Source organism: Stegostoma tigrinum, chromosome 12 (genome assembly GCF_030684315.1).
Source record: "Stegostoma tigrinum isolate sSteTig4 chromosome 12, sSteTig4.hap1, whole genome shotgun sequence".
Classification (NCBI taxonomy): Eukaryota; Metazoa; Chordata; class Chondrichthyes; order Orectolobiformes; family Stegostomatidae; genus Stegostoma; species Stegostoma tigrinum.
Genome location: NC_081365.1, coordinates 27805510 through 27828358, shown reverse-complemented (window position 1 = coordinate 27828358; position 22849 = coordinate 27805510). Strand labels below are relative to the sequence as shown.

Below are 22849 nucleotides of genomic sequence, written 5' to 3'. Positions count from 1 at the left end.
TGATGTCCTTTGACTGAGGTGATTGACCTCCGGTGTGAATTGAATAGTAGATGCAATTTCCTTGTCATGAACTTAGCTGTCTGATTTCACTGTTTTTGAGTAAAATGGGAATTGTACTGCAGCCAATTTAATGTATTCCAAATATGTTCCTTGGTCTTGCTGCAGTCTGTGGCCAGGTAACCACATAAATGATTTTAGATCAGTATTTATCCTCTTTTAAAAAAAAATTAGTCCATGAAAGCTTTAGGTATTAAGAATAATGTGATGGAAGTTGACTAATGGTCCATATTTATCATTATCATGACTCCTACAAAGATCATACTTATCCTCCAACCAGCAAAGAGTTTCCCCCCAATTCCTGTTGACTTCAGTTTTGCTGAAGGCCCTTGACACCACGCTTCCTTCATGTCAAGGGCAGTCACTCCCACTTCACCCTTGCAGTTTAATTCCATTTTTGATCTAAGGTTGTAATGAAGTTGGGAGATGAGTAGCCTGGCAGAACCCAAATTGAGCTTTATTAAGCATGTTAATGCTGAGTAACTGCACTATCAAAAGAGCCTGCCATCACTTTCGCTGAAGATTGAGAATAGACCAATTGGCTGGACTGGATTTGTCCTTGTTTTTGCTGGGTAGATGCTAGAGTTACAGGTGTACTGGAACAAACTGGCAAACCATGCAGCTAGTTCTGGACCTCGGATTTTTAGTACTCTTGTCAGAATGTTGTCAGGACACAAAACCTTTGCAGGAATGAGTCAAATTGAATGGCTGCTGATAAATATCTCTGATACTGGGGAGCACAGGAGGATGCTCGGATTGATTATACACTTCTGGTTGAAGATGCTTAGATTAGTTTTCGGTGATCTCCAATAATGTCAGCCATATTCTTTAGCAAGTTCGCACTACACTAAAATAGTTGATATTATTTTAAAGACACAGCCATACACATACATATGAAATTAGTAATTTTCTGAAATGTTTAGAACATAGAACATAGAACATAGAACAGTGCAGCACAGAACAGGCCCTTCAGCCCATGATGTTGTGCCGACCATTGATCCTCATGTATGCACCCTCAAATTTCTGTGACCATATGCATGTCCAGCAGTCTCTTAAATGACCCCAATGACCTTGCTTCCACAACTGCTGCTGGCAACGCATTCCATGCTCTCACAACTCTCTGTGTAAAGAACCCGTCTCTGACATCCCCTCTATACTTTCCTCCAACCAGCTTAAAACTATGACCCCTCGTGTTAGCCATTTAATTATAGAATTATTCTCAAAGGTTTACCAATAGCCTGCTAAAATAAATTGGAGCTCATTTCTGTTATGTTAATAACATGATCAACTGTTGTTAGCTGTCTGTCTTGAAGATATTATTGATTAATATACACTTTTAAAGCCAATTTATATTTCTGGAAGTGACCCTTTCACAGAAGACAACAATATGCTCCTGAGATGCTGCTTAGCCTGCTGTGTTCATCCAGCTTCACACTTTGTTATCTTGGATTCTCCAGCATCTGCAGTTCCCATTATCTCTGACAACAATATGCTTTTGTCAGCAACGGGATTGGTGGATCACAACAAACAGCAAAGTCAATAATACTTGACATAATATAAACGTGTTTCTGCCAAACTATAAAGGGGGTGTCCATTCCTGGGTCAGACCCGCTCATTGCCACAAAATGCAAATATATTCTTCCTGAATGAGTTAAAAATGCCTTTGTTATTTGCAACTGCATGGTAGCTCTGTGGGATTTAATGTTCCAATGTTTTCTTTGGGTTTCTTTTTTCTCGTTCAAAAACGTGTACAGAACAAAAAAACATTTCTGTGTGCCAGTCCAACCTGTCTCTGCCTCCCTAACCGGTTCTTCCTCTCACCCATCCCTTCCTCCCACCCCAAGCCGCACCCCCATCTACCTACTTACCTCATCCCACCTCCTTGACCTGTCCGTCTTCCCTGGACTGACCTCTCCCCTCCCTACCTCCCCACCTATACTCTCTCCACCTATCTTCTTTACTCTCCATCTTCGGTCCGCCTCCCCCTCTCTCCCTGTTTATTCCAGTTCCCTCTCCCCATCCCCCTCTCTGATGAAGGGTCTAGGCCCGAAACGTCAGCTTTTGTGCTCCTGAGATGCTGCTTGGCCTGCTGTGTTCATCCAGCCTCACATTTTATTATCTTGGAATTCTCCAGCATCTGCAGTTCCCATTATCTCTCACATTTCTGTGGGTACTTATATATGAATTTGTTATGAACAAAGTATATTTTTGCAATTTAAAGAAAGTACAAATCTTAAGCCTATCCAAAGTAAATCATGTTGAGGAGATTCTGTTTTAAATGTTGAGTGGAAATCCTCACTCAAGAAATACAGGCTGTGGACTGTAACACAAAAGGAAAATATTGTGGATAGTGAAAATCTGAAAGAGAGGCAGAAAATGCTGGAAGTACTCAGCAGACCAGGCAGCATGTGTGGAGAGAGAAACAGTTCATGTTAAAACCTACAAATCTTCAAAAACATTTTCAGACGAAACTATACATTGAAGCCCCGATAGGCAAATACTCAGGACTGGGAACCAAAATTTTATTTCTTTTCAACATGTCTTAAGTGGGAAGAGATTTTGAGAGGGGTTCCCAGATCTCAGAGGCTAGGCAGCTGAGGCAAGGTGGAGTGGTCAAAATCTGGAATGTATAAGAAGCCAGAATTGAAAGAGGGCAGATATCAGACAAGTGTAAAGTTAAAGGAATTTTCAGAGATAACTAGAGGTAGCAGTTTCAAAAACAAGGCTGAGTTTTTAACATGAGGTGTAAAATCAAGAGTCAGTGTGAGTCTGCAGTTTAATAACAATGGAGACGAACCTGTACTTAAACCTGTTGTTATGTGTGTTTAAGCTTTTGTATCTTCTGCCTTATGGGAGAGGTTGGAAGAGATTATAACTGGGGTGGGAGGGGTCTTTGATGATGTCAGCTGCTTCTTTTGTGGCAACAAGAAGTGTAGGTGGAGTAAATGGATGGGTTGTGTGATGGTCTAGGCTGTGTTCACAACTTGCTATAGTTTGTTACGGTCCTGGGCAGAGAAATTGCTGTACCAAGCCATGATGCACCCAGATAGAATGCTTTCTGCGCTGCATCTGTAAGAGTTAGTGAGGGTCTTTATGGGCATACTGCATTTCCTCAGTCTCCTAAGGAAGAAGAGACATTATTATGACTTCTTGACGGTAAAATCCAAGTAGGTGGTCCAGATAGGCTATCGTCACCCCAGGAACTTGATGTTTTTGACCCTCTCCACCTCAGCTTCATTAGGGCAAGTCAAGGACAGTAGTGGGAAGTTGTCCATTGAGTCCGAAGAGATAGGAGAGGCGCTAAATGAATATTTTTTGTCAGTATTCACACAGGAAAAAGGCAATGTTGTCGAGGAGAATACTGAGATACAGGTTATTAGACTAGATGGGATTAAGGTTCATAAGGAGGAGATGTTAGCAATTCTGGAAAGTGTGAAAATAGATAAGTCCCCTCGGCTGGATGGGTTTATCGTGGGATTCTCTGGGAAGCTAGGGAGGAGATTGTAGAGCCTTTGGATTTGATCTTTATGTTGTCATTGTCTACAGCAATAGTGCCAGGAAAGACTGGAAGATAGCAAATGTCGTCCCCTTGTTCAAGAAGGAGAGTAGAGACAACCCTGGTAATTATAGACCAGTGAGCCTTACTTCGGTTGTGGGTAAGTGTTGGAAAGGATTATAAGAGATAGGATTTATAATCATCTCACAAGCAACAATTTGATTGGAGATAGTCAACGTGGATTCGTCAAGGGCAGGTCGTGTCTCACAAGCCTCATTGAGTTTTTTTGAGAAGGTGACCAAGCATGTGGATGAGGGTATAGCGGTTGATGTGGTGTATATGGATTTCAGTAAAGCGTTTGATAAGGTTCCCCATGGTATGCTATTGCAGAAAATGCGGAGGCATGGGATTGAGGGTGATTTAGCGGTTTGGACCACAAATTGGCTGGCTGTAAGAAGACAAAGGGTGGTGTTTGATGGGAAATATTCACCTGGAGTTCAGCTACTTGTGGGGTACTGCAAGAAACTGTTTGGGGCCACTGCTGTTTGTCATTTTTATAAATGACCTGGATGAGGGCGAAGAAGGATGGGGTAGTAAATTTGTGGATGGCACTAAAGTCAGTGGAGTTGTGGATAGTGTGGAAGGATGTTGCAGGTTACAGAGGGACATATATAAGCTGCAGAGCTGGGCTGAGAGGTGGCAAATGGAGTTTAATGCGGATAAGTGTGAGGTGATTCACTTTGGAAGGAGTAACAGGAATACAGTGTATTGGGCTCGTGGTAAGATTCTTGGTAGTGTGGATAAGCGGAGAGATCTCAGTGTCCATGTGCATAGATCACTGAAAGCTGCCTCCCAGGTTGATAGAGTTGTTAGGTGACATACAGTTAGTGTTAGGTTTTACTGGTAGAGGGATTGAGTTTCGGAGCCATGCGGTCATGTTGCAGCTGTACAAAACTCTGGTGCAGCCACACTTGGAGTATCGCGTACAGTTCTGGTCGCCACATCATAGGAAGGATGTGGAAGCATTGGAAAGGGTGCAGAGGAGATTTACCAGGATGTTGCCTGGGATAGAGGGAAGGTCTTATGATGAAAGGCTGAGGGGCTTGAGCCTGTTTTCATTGGAGAGAAGAAGGCTAAGAGGTGATTTAATAGAGACATACAAGATGATCAGAGGATTAGATAGGGTGAACAGTGAGAGCCTTTTTCCTTGGATGGTGATGGCTAGCATGAGGGGACATAGCTTTAAATTGAGGCGTGGTAGATATAGGACAGATGTCAGAGGTAGGTGCTTTACTCAGAGAGTAGAAAGGGCGTGGAATACCCTGCCTGCAACAGTAGTAGACTCGACAACTTTAAGGGCATTTAAATAGTCATTGGATAAACAAATGGATGATAATGGAATAGTGTAGATTAGATGGGCTTCAGATTGGTTTCACAGGTCGGCACACCAATGAGGGCCGAAGGGCCTGTTCTGCGCTGTAATGTTCTATGTTCTATGTAATGCTTTATCCTATGGAACCACTGACTGCATAGCGGTCCAACGTGGCTAAGTTGAAGACAACCATGAGAGATAGCAAGAACGACAAATGCTGGAGCCTGACATAACACAGTGTGGAGCCGGATGAAGATGAACACAGCAGGCCAGGCAGCTCCAGATGGGAGCCGGAAACCTGACGTTTCGGGTCGGGACCCTTCTTCGGGTAAAAAAATACTGAAGAGATCTTCGGTTGTTTTTAAAGTTGACTGCAACGATAACAGCCCACAATAAAATGACTGACCAGTTAGCTCAAAGCGAATTGCCGCCAGTACAAATCGCTTGAGCGTGCAGAGGGGTCCAGGAATCCTGCTGCGGATCGGGAATACTGATCAGCATCTGGGTGAGCAAATAGGGAATGTGATTCAGTTTTTGAGCACGATTGATAATCTTACTAATGGAATCAGCATACATTCCCTCTTAGAAAATATGTTATTTCATACCTGCAACGTTGGAGAAATTAATGTTTAATCGCTGAAGGTTTGCAGTAACCTACCAGACACACAAAAATTGCAGGAAGCTTTTATCACAGAAATACACTACTTTCAGGTTGACTGTAGAATCAAAATGTATCGATTCCTGCTTAATCCAACCAATTAATGAAAATTAAGTGCGGAAATCAACTAACTGAAATTTTGATGTGTATTTCCATAAACATTTCTCTGTGAGACGTGCGCGCTGAAGAGTTGGGACGTTCTGAACAAGTTTTACGGTGCCACATCGACCCTCCGGACTTTCCCATGCGTGCAGTTCCACCCTTCAAGTGGCAGGCGGCGCTCGCTCCAGCTAACGTGCAGATGACTGACTGCCCAGATGGCTAATCGGAGGCCGCTGATGGGACGTGCTGTGTGAGCAGTGACCAATAGACGCCAGCGGTGGGCGGGGCGGGCGGCTCCCCTTGTTGGAGTTGTTGCTGCGGCTGTTGACGCTGGGCTGGAGATTGGCTGAGTCCAGACGACTTTTAAAACCTTCGCGACTTGGAAACAAATAAGCAAACAAAAGAAAAAGAGGCGATGAAATTACATCATTTAGAACTTGTGCAGAAACGATCTCTTCACTTTGCAAGATTATGTTGAGGTGAGACAGCATAGAGCATCTTTGAAGCACTTTCTGGGGCAAGTCAGTCAACATTTAAAATGATCAAAACGCTCAATCTAACCGTTTGTTATATCGTATCTCTACTCATTTTTTTCGGGTGCTTAGCAATAATAAGTGGGTTTTAATTAGCTTGAAACTACACTTATTTGACTCATTGTCTGAACGTGAAGCATCAGTGACTCAAGATTAAATCCTGGGTGCAGATTTGTAAGCTTCAGTCTTTTCCTAAATATATATAAATACATCGGGCCACCTCGCAGCATATGGAAACAGTTAGTAAGTCGGGGCTTGCAGCACTGTAGCTGGACCAGAGCAGTCCAGCCATAATAAAAACAGCAAATAACTCGGCCGGTCTGGCAGCATCTGTGAGGAGAGAGAGAACGACAGAGTCAACGTTTCAGGTTGGTAACCTTCATTTGCGGTAAGTCGAGCCAGGAGTGTGTTTATCCACAAAGCACGAATGCAGTAGTTCTGAGTACTTGTAATCTTGTTTCAGAGGGTTTGCAGTCATTGTTTATTTGACTAAATTTGCACCAGAGAATTGAAAAGGGCACTTTTCAGTTACAATTTTTAAAAAATGGCCAATGACGTCCGTGTTCTTTTCATTTAGTTTGATCTGATATCTTTTCATTCAGTCTTCATACACTACCTTCGTTTCGGGAAGAAGGTGATACTGAGCAATATCTCCCATTCCCCGGCTGTTATTCAGCCCAACAGTGTAAAGCAGTCGACATAAATATACGTAGGAAGAGTTGGATGTTCGGCATTTATTGGTCTTCCACCCCCAGCATGCACAAACTTATCCCTTGGTAGCATTGGGGTTGAAAGGTTGGTAAATCCGATGTATTTCCAACCAATGTAGCAACATCCAAATCCATCAGTGGCACATTCTGATACACTAAAGTCAACCAGTCATACAGCATGGAAACGGATCCTTCAGTCGAATCAGTCCATGCTGACCAAACTAGTCTCACCTGCCTTCACTTGGCCCATATCCCTCCAAACTTTTCCTATTCACAGACTTATCCAAATGTCTTTTAAATTTTGTAACTGTTCCTATATCCACCACTTCAACAGTTAATTCCACACACAGACCACTCTCTGTGTACTCACTCTGTTGCCCTTGTGGCCTCTTTAAATCCTTCTCCTCTCCCTTTGAAAGTATGCCCCCTAGTTTTGAACTCCCCCACTCTCGGGAAAAGTCCCTCGTCATTCACTTATCTAAGTCCCTCACGACTTTATATCATGATCTCAATAAGGTCACCCCTCAACCACCTACTTGCAGTGAAAATTGTTCCAAATAACAGGTGGCAAAACACAACGGCACTTTGCTGGAGCCTGCACTGATGTTACCCAGCAGGGTAATGAAATATCTGTGGAAAAACAATGAACCAGCTCGGCAAACCAACCAACCACAACATCCACAACCCAAGCTACAAATCTACTCTTAGCAACCTTTCCGACCTATATTTCAAACCCTACGTTCCCAGAAACATCCTGGTAAATCTTTTCTGAACTCTATTCAGCTTAATATTAGCCTTCCTATAGCAGAGTGACCAGAAATGCACACAGTACTCGAAAAGATGACTCACCAATGTCTTGCACAACCTCAATGTGACATCCCATCTCCTACGCTGAAAGGTCTCAGCAATGAAGGCAAGCATGCTAAACACCGTCTTAACCACCTTGTCTACCTGAGATACAAATTTCAGAGAATTATGAGCCTAAACCCTTAGGTCTCTCTGTTCTACAACACTCTTCAGGGCACTACCACTAATTGTGTAAGCCCTGCCCTTGTTTGTATTACCTAAATGCAATCCGTCTTATTTATCCAAATTAAATCCCATCTGCCACTCCTTAGCCCCTTGACCCAATTGATCAAGATCTCTTTATAATCTTGGATAACCTTCTTCACTTTCCGCTATACCACCAGTTTTAGGGTCATCTACAAGTTTACTAACCATGCCCCCTAAATACTCATTCAAATAATTTATATAAATGACATCAAAAGTGGACTCAGTACTTCTAAAAGAAGCAAATTTTAGTCAAGCATTTCTCAACAAGAAATCTGAAATTTATAAAATATATCAGTTTCAAGAAGGATTTCATTATAAGCAAAATGTTTGTGTGACCTGATTTTAAAAAAGAGACAAAATATCTTTAGAATTTCACTTCTTAAGGAAATGTTTGAAGCAGATTCCGATGTGGCTTTCATAAATAAAGTGAAGATAAAACTTCTGTAGGACTCCAGTGAAAGTGAAAGTGGGATTGGAGTGGGAATAGCTAAATTATTCTTGCAGAGGGCAGTCATGGCTCAACAGCTGAATAGTCTCCTTTCATGTTGTCCTATTCTATGACTATGACTGTTAATCCTCTGCAAAACATATCTGAAATAATCTGGAGTCTTTCAAAAATTCCAACTAATATTCTATTTAAAAGAAATACGTTAAGCCATGTAAACCAGTAAGGTTGTGATCAGAGATAATGGGAACTGCAAATGCTGAAGAATCCAAGATAACAAAATGTGAAGCTGGATGAACACAGCAGGCCAAGCAGCATCTTAGGAGCTTTTGTGCTCCTAAGATGTTGCTTGGCCTACTTTGTTAAACCAGTAAGGTTTCAGTTTTCACCATTGTTCTGTTGTATGCTAGCTGTTCTGTGTTGTGATACCGACATGAGCATTATAATTGATGTGAATAGCCCTTGGGAAAGAAGCAGAAAATTTGTTATGATTCCCGATCTTGTTGGAAATGTATGGACAGTGGGTAGGGACATGATCAAACTCAAATAATGAAAAGTGCCTACAGTTGAATACTGCGCTGGCCCACATTGTTAAGGTTCACAAGTAAAATAATAATTCCTTGCGTATGATTCTGTCTGACATCTGATACACAAGGAACACAACAAGGTTAAAAGAGCAGAACAAGAGAAAGGTGGTAAGAGCTGTAGATAAAATCATCTGATTATGTACATTATCATCTCACCCATGGCCTTGCACATCAAAGGCTGGCTGGTGGTTTAATGGCTCTGTTGTAACTACCATCTGAATGTAGAGGGGTGTAAATGGAGAGACGTCTACAAGGCAAGAAGGGAGACAGAAAGCAAGAAGCTAAATGCCAGTTAACCTAAAGGCTGTCAAAGGGAATTCGCTAGAATTTATTATAATTGAAGTTATGGCAGGATATTTAGAAATTCATAAATGTATAAGGTGGAATTACAATTTCTTTATGAAATGGAAGCCAGATTTAACTAGATTATTGGAGTTTTTTGAGATAGTAACAGGCAAGGCAAAGAGAAACCTGTAGATGTGTTGCAGTTAGATTTCCAAAAGAGATTTGATAAGGTGCCACATCAAATGTTCCTACTCATGGGAAGAGCACAATGTGCAGGGAATTACACATTAGCCAACATTGGTTAACTAATAGGAAGCAGTGAGTAGGGATAAGTGAGTTGTTTTCAAGTTGGTATCCTGTCTGTAGTGGAATGCCAGACGGATCAATGCTGGGTCCTGTCTATTTACAATCTATACCAGTGATTTGGTTGAGAAGACTGGATGTATGATGGCTAAATTTGCTGATGACATCAAAATTGGTAGGAAAGTAAGTTGTCAAGAATAGGTAAAGCGTTCACAAAGGGACATTGATAAGCTGCATTATTGTGGGGAAAATATGAACTTGTCCATGTTGGCGGGAAAATAGAAAAGAAGCAAACACCTTGGAAGTTATTGCTTAACGAGACCATGAAGTGCAATTTCATAGTTCCTTGAAGGTGGAGTCACAGATAGACAGGTTAGTGAAGAAGGCGTTTGTAACACTTGCCTTTATTGGTCAGGATATTGAATATAGCAGTTAGGATGTCACATTATGGCTGTGTTGGTTGCGTCACTTTTGGAATACTGCGCTTAATTCTGGTCTCCCAGCTTTTGGAAAGATGCTGTTAAACATGAAAGGTTGCAGTAAAGAGTACAAGGAAGGTGCCAAGGTTGGAGGGTTTGAACTTTCGGGAGAGCCTGAATAGGCTGGGGCTATTTTCCCTGAAGCACCGGAGACTGAGCCATGAACTTATTAAAGTTTATAAAATCATGAGGGGCATGGATAGGGTGAATAGCCAAGGTCTTTTTCTTGCCAGGGCTCCAAAACTAGAAGACTAAGGTGAGAGAGGAGCAATTAAAAGAGACCTAAGGGGCACCTTTTTCTCATGGAATGAGCTGCCAGAGGAAGTGGTGGAGGCCAGTACAATTACAACATTCAAAAGGTATCTGGATGAATACGTACATGATAGGAAGGGTTTAGAAGGGTATGGGCCAAATGCTGAGAAATGGGACTAGATTAAATTAGGATATATGATCGGCATGGACAAGTTGGATCAAAGGGTCTGTTTCCTTGCTATACAGCTCTATGACTTTAAGTGAATAGGAAGGCTAATTGTATGTTAACATTTATTAAAACAGGATCAGAATTTAGACATAAGAATGTTTTACGATAGATAATATAGTCTTCCTGAGACCATGTCTAGAATATTATGAACAGATTTTAGGATGTCATTTTGAAAAGCATTTCAGAGAAGGTTCACTGGACTCACTCCAAGATGAAGGGCTTATCTTGTGAAGCGAAGTTGAAGCCTTAAACCCTTGGAGGTTAAATGAATGAGAGGTGATTTTATTAAAACATGCAAGGTTCTGTGGGGGCTTGATAGATTGAATGCTGGGATGATGTTTCCTCTTCTGGACAGATGAGAAATAAGAAAAGCAGGTCACCTTTTAAGACAGAGGTGAAGCTCATTAGACAGGATAATGGATTTTTACTATCAGATCAGACATGATTTTATTGCTGAAAACACAAACATATGAATTAGGAGCAGATGTAGACTACTCAGTCCCTGCAGCTTGCTCTACCATTCAATAAGTTCATAGATAATTTGATTACATTCTTGCCTACCTCTGAAACTATTGTGCCTTTGCTTATCGAGCGTCTGGTATTGTGGCAAAACAAGCTCAAATGGCCAAATGGCCTATTCTTGCTCTTATGTTCCTTTACAACCTGAAAGTACCAGGCTTGATCCTTGTTTAAAGAATATAGATATTTCCTATTATCGTAAGATATTTGTGGTTATCCAATGTGTGTGTAAATTTTCCAATTCTATACTGCCGACTGTATCTAAGAAAGGGGCTCATGCCCTAGGGAGCTGATTTTCTAATTATCAAGCTTGTCTCATATGAGGACATGGGATTTACGAATTGAGCCTATAATGATGTTTGTTTGTTGTTTAATCACTGTTAAACATGTGATAAACTTCTTTAAATTGTTTTTAATCTGTCAGTATCACAGTATTACATAAAAAGGGATGTAATTACTTCTTAAAAATAATTCCTACCACGTTTTCTTCATTTCATTCATCTTCTGAAGCTATTGTTTTCACTGGTGTATGGTTCTACAGCTACAGCCTTCTGCAGCTCACCTAAACAGTTCATGTGTGAAGTTTGACAATGAGTATCATTAGGCAATTTGCCAATAAGGAACTTGGATGAAAATCAATCTTGATCCGGTGCTTTCAAACTTTAGTGCAGTTTTCAATAGATGCCACTGCTTATCATCCAGATGCAAGGACCTTGACAAATGTTGTTTTATACTCTTCAATTTAGTGTGTTTAGAATGGATTGCAGTAGACCAGCTGTTGCTATTTGAAATAAAAACGAGGAAGGGCTGGATAAACTCAGCACATCTTGCAGTCCGTGGAGAGAGAAACAGGGATTTTCTCACTCAACCGTCCACCTATTCCATCTGACTTGAATGAAATCCTCGAAAGGCTTATGGAGGCACACATCCAAAAGTTGAACAATGAATGTTAGACCCCCTGGTATTTCTCCAAATTATGGTGTTCTTCTTCACAGTTGCCTCTTGCTGTCATTTGGTTATGTGAGATCTGGACAGGAGATGTTGTGGTGAAGTGGTAGTGCCCCTATCTCTGCTTGGAGGTCCAGGTTCATGTCCCACCTGTTCCAGAGGTTGGTTGAAATTACCTGGGATCTGAACTGTATGATCCACATGAAAAAACTATGTTCTTTCAGTAAACCACCAGAACATGTATTCCAAATGTTACTGATCCACAGCTTCATCCTTGTACATCTAACCATTATCACGAATGTGCACAGAAACATCTATAGGGAATTTGATGAACACGGCAGCCCAGGCAGCATCAGAGGACAAGAAAGCTGACGTTTTGGGTTTGGACCCTTCTTCTTGTTATCAGACTCTGGCAATGGCAGTTCCTGCTGTCTCTGCAGGGAATTTGATGTTCATCATGATTGCATAATTGAAAATTATGATAGGCTTTAATTTTATCCAGACAGCCATGCAGGCTAGTACTGCCTTGAATCCTGTTTCCTCTTGTTCTCTGGTTTTCACTGGATCTATTTGTGAAGTTTTCCACTCGTAAGGATACCGTTGTTGACCACATTGAAATTCATGGAATTTTCATCTGTGTCCTTCATGTGACATAATGTTAGTATTTTAATCAGATGTGTTATGACTCACCTCTGGAGCAGGTGGGACTTGAATTCAGGCTTTATGATTTAGTGATATAATGTATTTTGGCACTCTCTAATATTGAATTGTTGGAAACCATTAAATTTGGCAGTGAGATCTTTTAGTAGTTTTTTGGCCTGACACTTGTATTTGTGGTGCGTCTCGTCTTGGTCATCTTCTTTCGAACCAATCCCTCCTTCTTCCATTCTCACATCAGATTTTCTGTAACAGCAAATTCCTCGGCTGCAGTACAATTATTTGGCTAGTTAGCAAACTTTTAGAACTTTTAGCTTGAACCAAAATTCATTTTTCTTGTCAGACAGCTCATTTCTGTTATTTGTCCACTACACGTGATTTGTTCTGTGCGGGCATATCTTAATCTTTTCCTCATTTTATTGGTAGCATGGTCCATTTGCCAACTTCATACCACGTACCAACTTATAAGATGAACAAAACATTTTTTTAAAGGTGCAAATTTGAGACACACTTCTAATGTGAGTATAGCTTAGCATAAATATGTTTGTGCGTGCAAGTGGCAATTTATATGCTAGGCTTAACCCTGTAGATGGTTTTTGGCATCAAAAATAGGGCCATTTATATGCTGTGTCAAATTATGCACCACAACCCATTGTAATTTGTGTTGGTGATATTATAGACATTTGTCAGAAGATTATAAGGACTCTATTGCTCTTCTTTGAATAGCTTGTTAGTTTTTTTTAATGTTCACCTGAATAGTTAAGCCATATTGAAGAGATGGCGTCCTAATCAATGCAGCTGTCTCTCAGTAGCACACTGAAATGCCAGATTAGTTTCACTGCTGAAATCCTGGAATTGGTGTTGAATTCACAACTTTCTCACTGAAGAGTTGAGAATGCTATCATTGAACCAATCGAGAATCTATACACAGACTATTTGACTGTAGAAAGCGCCATCTTTAATCCTGCTCTCATTCAACTTGTAAACTTTAGTATCTAGTAATAAGTGTCATCATACAAAAAGTCAGGACCTGCAGCCCCTCCCTACAATCAAATTGAGTGAATTATTTTTTGAAGTATAACCATTGTTATTAGGTTCAAAGGTGCAGCAACTAACTGATGCTTAAGAAAGTCACACTAGTGTTGCTGTTGGTATGAATGGGAGCAATGTTGAACAAGATACCACGAGAACTCCCTGTAAACTTTATTACCAAAATCAGAGCATCAATGTCAAGCCCTTTAAATATATAACTAAAGTCATGTTTCACCTCAGTGTCCTGTGGACTACTGAATGGGATAACTACGTCAATGCTGTGTTTTCATCTGATTTTGTTTTTCACTGTCTTGTGCGAAGTAGTACACAGATGCCTTTTTTGTTGAATTGAGAAATCTAAGTTAAGGTTAATCTTGAATAGTAGTTAGTGTAAGGCTTGGATTTTAAAATTCTATAGATTCTAGATGGATATAGTCAGGACTAAAGGAGTTGAAACCACTTAGTCTTTGTGACTTTGAATGGTACAGGTAATCTCAGTTAGTTCTAATTGAGAACAGAATAACAGCACATCGGATGCAACAACATTGCTCTTGTTTGAAACCAATGTATAAACTAATTGTAAATTGTAGTGTCCTTATCTGGGTGTCAGGAGACCTGGATTCGAGACCCATCTGCTCCAGAAATGTGTAATTAAATTTATGTATAGGTTGATTTGAAAAATATCTGTAGTCTGATTCCTCAATGGCTCACATGACACAGCAGTAGTTTCCCTGTCTCTGGGCCAGAATGCATGGGTTCAAGTCCCATTTGCTTCAGAAGCATGTCATAACATCTCCGACACTTCCGCCATTTACAATCCGACCCCACCACCCAAGACATTTTTCCATCCCCTCCCCTGTCTGCTTTCCGGAGAGACCACTCTCTCCGTGACTCCCTTGTTCGCTCCACACTGCCCTCCAACCCCACCACACCCGGCACCTTCCCCTGCAACCGCAGGAAATGCTACACTTGTCCCCACACCTCCTCCCTCACCCCCATCCCAGGCCCCAAGATGACATTCCACATCAAGCAGAGGTTCACCTGCACATCTGCCAATGTGGTATACTGCATCCACTGTACCCGGTGCGGCTTCCTCTACATTGGGGAAACCAAGCGGAGGCTTGGGGACCGCTTTGCAGAACACCTCCGCTCAGTTCGCAAAAAACAACTGCACCTCCCAGTCGCAAACCATTTCCACTCCCCCTCCCATTCTCTTGATGACATGTCCATCATGGGCCTCCTGCACTGCCACAATGATGCCACCCGAAGGTTGCAGGAACAGCAACTCATATTCCGCCTGGGAACCCTGCAGCCATATGGTATCAATGTGGACTTCACCAGTTTCAAAATCTCCCCTTCCCCTACTGCATCCCTCAACCAGCCCAGTTCGTCCCCTCCCCCCACTGCACCACACAACCAGCCCAGCTCTTCCCCCCCACCCACTGCATCCCAAAACCAGTCCAACCTGTCTCTGCCTCCCTAACCGGTTCTTCCTCTCACCCATCCCTTCCTCCAACCCCAAGCCGCACCCCCCGCTACCTACTAACCTCATCCCACCTCCTTGACCTGTCCGTCTTCCCTGGACTGACCTATCCCCTCCCTACCTCCCCATGTACACTCTCTCCACCTATCTTCTTTACTCTCCATCTTCGGTCCGCCTCCCCCTCTCTCCCTATTTATTCCAGTTCCCTCCCCCCATCCCCCTCTCTGATGAAGGGTCTAGGCCCGAAACGTCAGCTTTTGTGCTCCTGAGATGCTGCTTGGCCTGCTGTGTTCATCCAGCCTCACATTTTATTATCTTGGAATCTCCAGCATCTGCAGTTCCCATTATCTCTCATAACATCTTTGAGCAGTTTGGTTGAAAGATCACCGCCTGAGCGGTGCCATTAGAAATCCATGTATGCACCAAACATAGGCTTTAAGGTTATATGTGAACAGCGGAATTGGAATTTCAGCTTTTTACTGTACTGAAAATCAACTGCATTGTTTGGGCTGTCATCTCTTTAATTTTGCCTAATTAACACTTAAGTAGGTGAATGGAAACCTGCCAGTGTTACCAAGATAACAAAATGTGGGGTTGGATGAACACAGCAGGCCAAGCAGCATCTTAGGAACACAAAAGCTGACGTTTCGGGCCTGGACCCTTCATCAGAAAAGGGGGATGGGGAGAGAGTTCTGCAATAAATAGAGAGAAAAGGGGAGGTGGATCAAGGATGGATAGAGGAGAAGATAGGTGGAGAGGTACCAATAATGGAAAATAATCTCAATGACTTCTGGATTTAACTAAAAGCAAATAATCTGAAAATAAATAGAACATAGAACATAGAACATTACAGCACAGTACAGGCCCTTCGGCCCTCGATGTTGTGCCGACCTGTCATACCGATCTCAAGCTCACCTAACCTACACTATTCCATGTACGTCCATATGCTTGTCCAATGACGATTTAAATGTACCTAAAGTTGGTGAGTCTACTACCGTTGCAGGCAAAGCATTCCATTGCCTTACTACTCTGAGTAAAGAAACTACCTCTGACAGCTGTCCTATATCTTTCACCCCTCAATTTAAAGCTATGCCCCCTCGTGCTTGCCGTCACCATTCTAGAAAAAAGGCTCTCCCTATCCACCCTATCTAACCCTCTGATTATTTTATATGTTTCAATAAAGTCACCTCAACCTTCTTCTCTCTAATGAAAACAGCCTCAAGTCCCTCAGCCTTTCCTCATAAGACCTTCCCTCCATACCAGGCAACATCATAGTAAATCTCCTCTGCACCCTCTCCAAAGCTTCCACATCCTTCTTATAATGCGGTGACCAGAACTGTACACAATACTCAAGGTGCGGCTGCACCATAGTTTTGTACAGCTTCACCATAACCTCTTGGTTCCGGAACTCAATCCCTTTATTAATAAAAGCTAAAACACTGTATGCCTTCTTTACAGCCCTGTCAACCTGGGTGGCAACTTTCTTGGATCTGTGTACATGGACACCGAGATCTCTCTGCTCATCTACACTGCTAAGAATCTTACCATTAGCCCTGTACTTTGCCTTCTGGTTACTCCTACCAAAGAGCATCACCTCACACTTGTCTGCATTAAACTCCATTTGCCACCTGTCAGCCCAGCTCTGCAGCTTATCTATGTCTGTCTGCAACCTACAGCATCCTTTGTCACTATCCACAACTCCACCGACCTTAGTGTCGTCTGCAAATTTACTAACCCATCCTTCTACACCCTCATCCAGGTCATTTATAAAAATGACAAACAGCAGTGGACTCAACACCTACCCTTGCGGTACACCACTAGTATTTGGTCTCCAGGATGAACATTTCCCATCAACTACCACCCTCTGTCTTCTTTCAGCAAGCCCATTTCGGATACAGGCTACTCGGCTAGGTGGGATTGAGGTTTACAAGGAAGAGGTATTAGAAATCCTTCAGAAGGTGAAGATAGATAAGTCCCCTGGGCCGGATGGGATTTATCCTCGGATCCTCTGGGAAGCCAGGGAAGATATTGCCAAGCCTTTGGCATTGATCTTTAACTCGTCATTGTCTACAGGAATAGTGCCAGATGCCTGGAGGATAGCAAATGTGGTTCCCCTGTTCAAGATGGGGAGTAGAGACAACTCTGGTAATTATAGACCAGTGAGCCTTACGTCAGTTGTTGGTAAAGTGTTGGAAAAGGTTATAAGGGATAGGATTTATAATCATCTGGAAAAGAATAAATTGATTAGGGATAGTCAGCACGGTTTTATGAAGGGAAGGTCGTGCCTCACAAACCTCATTGAGTTCTTTGAGAAGGTGACCAAACAGGTAGATGAGAGTAAACCGGTTGATGTGGTGTATGTGGCTTTCAGCAAGGCGTTTGATAAGGTTCCCCACAGTAGGCTATTGTACAAAATGAATGAGAAAGATATTTCTATCGTGCCTTTCACGTTTTCTGTATGTCACAAATCCCAAGACTGCCAGTAAACATCTTTGTAAGTGTCTGCATTATTTGTACTGAAACCCAGCAGATGGTTGTATACATTAGAATTTTAGATAAGGTATGACATCCTGACTCAACATTATTTCCTTCACTTGTTCCAATAAAGAGGATTAACCAGTGATTAAGCCACTGCTGTTACTGAGACTTCCGCATCTCCTAAAAAGCATGTGTTTCCCCACTGAACTTTCCAAATTAATACTTGGAATGTTTATGAGTGTGTGATGGAGCTGTTTCGATGCAACATCTTTCCTGCCCATGAAATCTGTTTTTATGAATTCAGGAGCAATAACAATAAAAGTTCAAAGTACACAGAAATTGCCCTTTTTTTGCTAAGCCTTTGTTGACAAAGCACATGTTTTGTATAATGCAGCCATGCCAGATCACAAACAGTATAATGGCCCTCTTGAGGTATACGTAACATTTGATCTCAATTAGAATGCATGCATGACAATCCATTTTGATGAGGAATGTAATGACCTTTTGGCACTTGGCAAAGATTTCAATCCGGTGACACCAATAGGATTGCAGGTGTGTTGCTGCATCAATGGAAGGAAGTCCTGAGGCCACAAAATCAGAAGTGTAGCTGTCTGCTGATTGTGCTTAGCCTCGCTCACAGTTGTTCTGATTATACTGAAGCCTATGCTATCCCATACAGAGCCTGACATTTAGACTTAGGCAGATAATTAAAAGGTGACAATCATATGTGTCAGATATTAACAGTTGAGCAAAACAAAATCTTGCATACATAATCCTGACCTTGAATAACATGACCGCTAATAAGTGTATCACTTGCAGTACCCTTAGGACCTTTGAGCAGTTGTTTAATTGAGAAGCCACATGACCAACCTGACGAATAGCAAAGGTCATAAGAATTAGCTCACTTCCGGACTTGCCAAACAATTTTAGTCATCTACAAGGCTACAATCAGAAATGTGCTGAATGCTCACCATTCGCCTGGATGGAAGAAGTTTCACACAACCCAGGACAAGGTTGTTTGCCTCTCTACTGACTTATTATTTTTAGTCAGACAACTGGAATGTTAACACAGGGCTGGATTTTGCATTCCCCCATGGCTAGGTAGCTGTAACATTAGCAGTATCAATTTTAAAGACTTATCTACATACTTCAACACCAGTTCAAATACCTCCAAATACTGAAGAACAGCAGTAACAAATATTGTGCAAACACCCACCATGGCCAAATCTGTTGTAGGTCACACTGACCCAACGTGGACAGTATGTATGTATGTAGCTATGCATGATATATAAAATGCAACGTCTATGTCCTTCGTTAGGATTGTAGAAAATGTTATTCTAGCTGGAGCAACTACTGCAGACATTTTTGTGGGCTGGATTTCATCACATTTCCCGCATTATATTCTGTCTGCCAACTTTTTGCCCACTTGCTTTGTCTATCTGTATCGTTCTGCAGACTTACCCTCACCATTTGGGTTTCCACCTAGTTTTGTGTCATCCGCAAACTTGGCTAAAGTACATTCCTTTTCTTCACACAAACCAATAATGTATATTTAAATAATTGGGCCCCGGCACAGATCCCTCTGGCATTCCATGAGTAACAATTTGCCATCCGAAAAATGCCCTGCTTTATCCCAAGATGCCAGAGGAAGTGGTGGAAGCTGGTACAATGACAACATTTAAAAGGCATCTGGGTGGGTATATAAATAGGAAGTGTTTAGGGGGACTTGAGCAAACACAAGCAAATGGGATTAGATAAGTTTGGGATAACTGTTCAGCATGGATGAGTTGGACCGAAGGGTTTGTTCCCGTGCTGTACAGCTGTATGACTCTATGTAGAGCTCATATGTGCAGATGTAAGAAATAAAAAGAGGAAGAAGACTGGGGAGAGTAGTCTATAGGCTCCTGAACAGTAGATATTCAGTGAGACAGAGAATAAATCAGGAGATAATGAAAACATATAAGAAAGGTACAACATTGATCGGCGTTAATTGAAGTCTCATCTAGATTATTAGTTATCTAATCCTCTATCCTCTGGTAATATACTACCTCCAACCATGGGCTCTTATCTTATTAAGTAGCCTAATGTGTGGTACTTCATCAAACACTTTCGAGAAATCCAAATATATTACATTCACAGCTTCCTCTTTATCCTGCTTGTTACCTCCTCAAATAAATTTGTAAATTTGTCAGGAATGATTTTCCCTTCACGAAGCCATGCTGACCCTTTTTGATCATATTATGTATTTCTAAATGTTCTCATGTTTCATAATATACTCTTAAAATTTTCTCAACAATAGATGTTATGCTAACTGGCCTATAATTATCTGTTTCTGTCTGCTTCACTTTTTAAATAAAGATGTTACATTGGCAGTTTTTTTATTCCTCTGGGACTTCTTCCAAAATTTTTGGATTCTAGGAAGATTACTTCCAGAGCATCCATTATCTCTGCAGCTGTTTCCTTTAATATCCTAGGATGCATTCTCAGATCCAGAGGACATCTCAGTCTTCAGCCATTTTAATTTCCTGAGCATATTACACTCCTTTTGCCTTTGATTGTTCAGTAATTCTGGAATGCTATTTGTATTTTTTACAGTGAAGACTGATGCTGTCAAATTTCTCCACTACTTCCTGGTTATTATTATTGTTATTGCTATTTCCCCAGCCTTATTCCCTTAGGGGCTTATATTTACACTGGAATCTCTCACCCTTTTTATATATGAAAAGAAGCTTTTGGTGTCTGTTCTTGATGTTACTTGGAAGTTTACCCTTAAAGTTTATTATCTGTCTTGGTTTGTTTCTCTGGTTAACTTTGTTAGCTTTAAAAACTTGCCCAGTCCTCTGGCTTTCCTCTAATCTTTTCCACATTGTATGTTTTACACATTCAATTTGTTGCTATCCTTAACTTCTCTGGTTAACAATTGTTAAGTCGCCCTCTTCCTACCATCCTTCTTTCTCACTAGGATTTATCTTTGCCATGAGCCATGGCCTATTTTCTTGATTATATGCATTGTTCCTCAATTCTCTTTGTTGCTAATCTCCTTTCCTATTCCATACCATCTAGTTCAGCCCTCATTCCTTTGTAATTGTCCTCTATAAGCTTAGCATAGTTGTTACCAACCAAGTTACTCCCTTTAAAGTGAATGCTAAAATTTACTGTATTATGGCCACTGTTTCCGTGGGAAACTTTTACTTTGACATCATTTATTAATGATGTGGCCATGCTGGTGTTGGACTGGGGTGGACAAAGTCAGAAGTCATATGACACCAGGTTATGGTCCAACAGGTTTATTTGAAATCACAAGTTTTCAGAGCTGACCTTCTTCACACACGAGAAGGAGGCTATGCTCCAAAAGCTTGTGATTGCAAATAAGCCTGTTGGACTATAACCTGGTGTCATGTGACTTCTGACACCACTTATTACATCTGCTTCACTTTGCATCACCAGATCCAAAATAGCTTGATAACCTGATTGAATCCACAACATAGTGTTCTCGGAAAGAGTCCCAAATACACTCTGTGAATTCTCATCACTTTATCTGCCAATCTGAATATTCCAATCTTGATCAGATTAAAATCACCCATGCTTAATGTTGTGTATTTGTTACATGTCTTCATTGTCTCCTGCTTTATGTTCTGTCTCAGCACATCGCTAATGTTTAGGGGTCTATAGACTACTCGTACCAAGTGCTTTCTTCCCATGTGAATTCTACTGTTTTTGATCCAAGATCCTTTCTTGCTATTGTATTTATTTTTTCCTGTACCAATAATGCTAACTCACCATTGTTTCCTTACTATCTGTCCTTTTTAAAAGTCACAAACCTCTGAATATTTAGTTTGTAACTTTGATCTCCTTGAAACCATGTCTTTATAATGGCTGTAAGATCATACCATCAACCTGTATATGCGCTGTTAACTTGTTTATTTTGTTCTAGATACTGGGAATATACAAGTAAAGAGCCAGTAATTTCAAAATTTTACAAATTTCCTGCTTTGAAGTTTTTTCTGCTGCATTTCTATGTTCCTATTTTGAATATGCCTCCTCTTCCACTCTGGATGTCATTATTCAAATAGCTGCCCTGTGATGCTGCCATATTCTCTTGCTTTGTAAGCCTTTATTTACTGTCTCCCTGCAGCCCCATTAACTTAAAGCCTTGATGCAAGAGCAGATTTTCTAACCACAAATAATAAATGGCAATAGGATTTCATACATTTGAAATCTCTTGATTTCATTCATTTCAAAGTGCTCCTTTGTCCAATGTTGCCTATTGAAACATTTGATGTGAGGGATGCTGTAGAATACATATCCCCACCTCAGATGGCCTCCTCTACTCTATTTACATGATAACTTATTTGAAGATGCATTTTCCTAACAAGGCATTTATTAGTACTCTCTCCAGTAAAAGCTCACCACCTGACTTCTTGTTTCTAAAGAATCTGTGAATGTGAATGATTGAGTTGAGACTTATGTAGGTAGCCTGACAAGAATTCTAGCTGTGTTTGTTCTTGCTTTGATAAACATATGTGAAAAACGTTGTCTTCATGATCTGTCTTGTGAAAAGACAGCATGTAAATGGTGCAGAAATTGCTTTTATATCTCGCAGATCAGTAATTTCAAACGTAGCCCAATCTTTTGGGAGATGATTTAATCATCTGTGCACAAATTGCACTTACCCACCTATTCTGAGGTAAGTATTCCATTTCTCTTGTCTTGTTCTTATTCCTTACTTAATGCAAATTAGCCATTTCTGCAAGATTCCACACACCTTTAAGACCATTACACTATAAAACACAGGAGCAGGTGTAAGCCAATCAGTCCATTTAGTCTGCTCCACAGTTCAATGAAATCATAGATAAATCATAACTCCACCTTCCTGCCATTGTCCAATAACCCTTGATTCTCTTATTTATTAGAAAAATCTGTCTAATTCAGCCTTGAGTATCCATAATAACCCAGTCTTGCCTGCCCTCTGTGGTCAAGAATTCCATAGATTCAGTACCCTCTGAGTGAATACATCTCTCCTACTCACTGCCTTAAATGTACAACGCCTAATTCTGAAATTATGTCCTCTGATCCTGGCAGTCCCAAAAGTCAAAGCAAGCTCTCCACATGTACCTGATCAAGTTCTCTAAGAATCTAGTGTATTTCTCAGGCTTCTAAATTCCAACGAG

At 41.1% G+C, this 22849-nt stretch overlaps 1 protein-coding gene across 1 annotated transcript in view; it reads left to right on the top strand.

Annotated features, from left to right (window-relative positions):
• Positions 1 to 6019: 6019 nt before the first annotated feature.
• The window catches only part of tmem45a (transmembrane protein 45a), a 111801-nt gene continuing 94971 nt past the window's right edge, over positions 6020 to 22849 (top strand). Inside the window, exon 1 of the mRNA XM_059650222.1 lies at positions 6020 to 6164. The gene's annotated coding sequence lies outside the window, so the exon portion shown is untranslated. The remainder of the gene's footprint in view (positions 6165 to 22849) is intronic.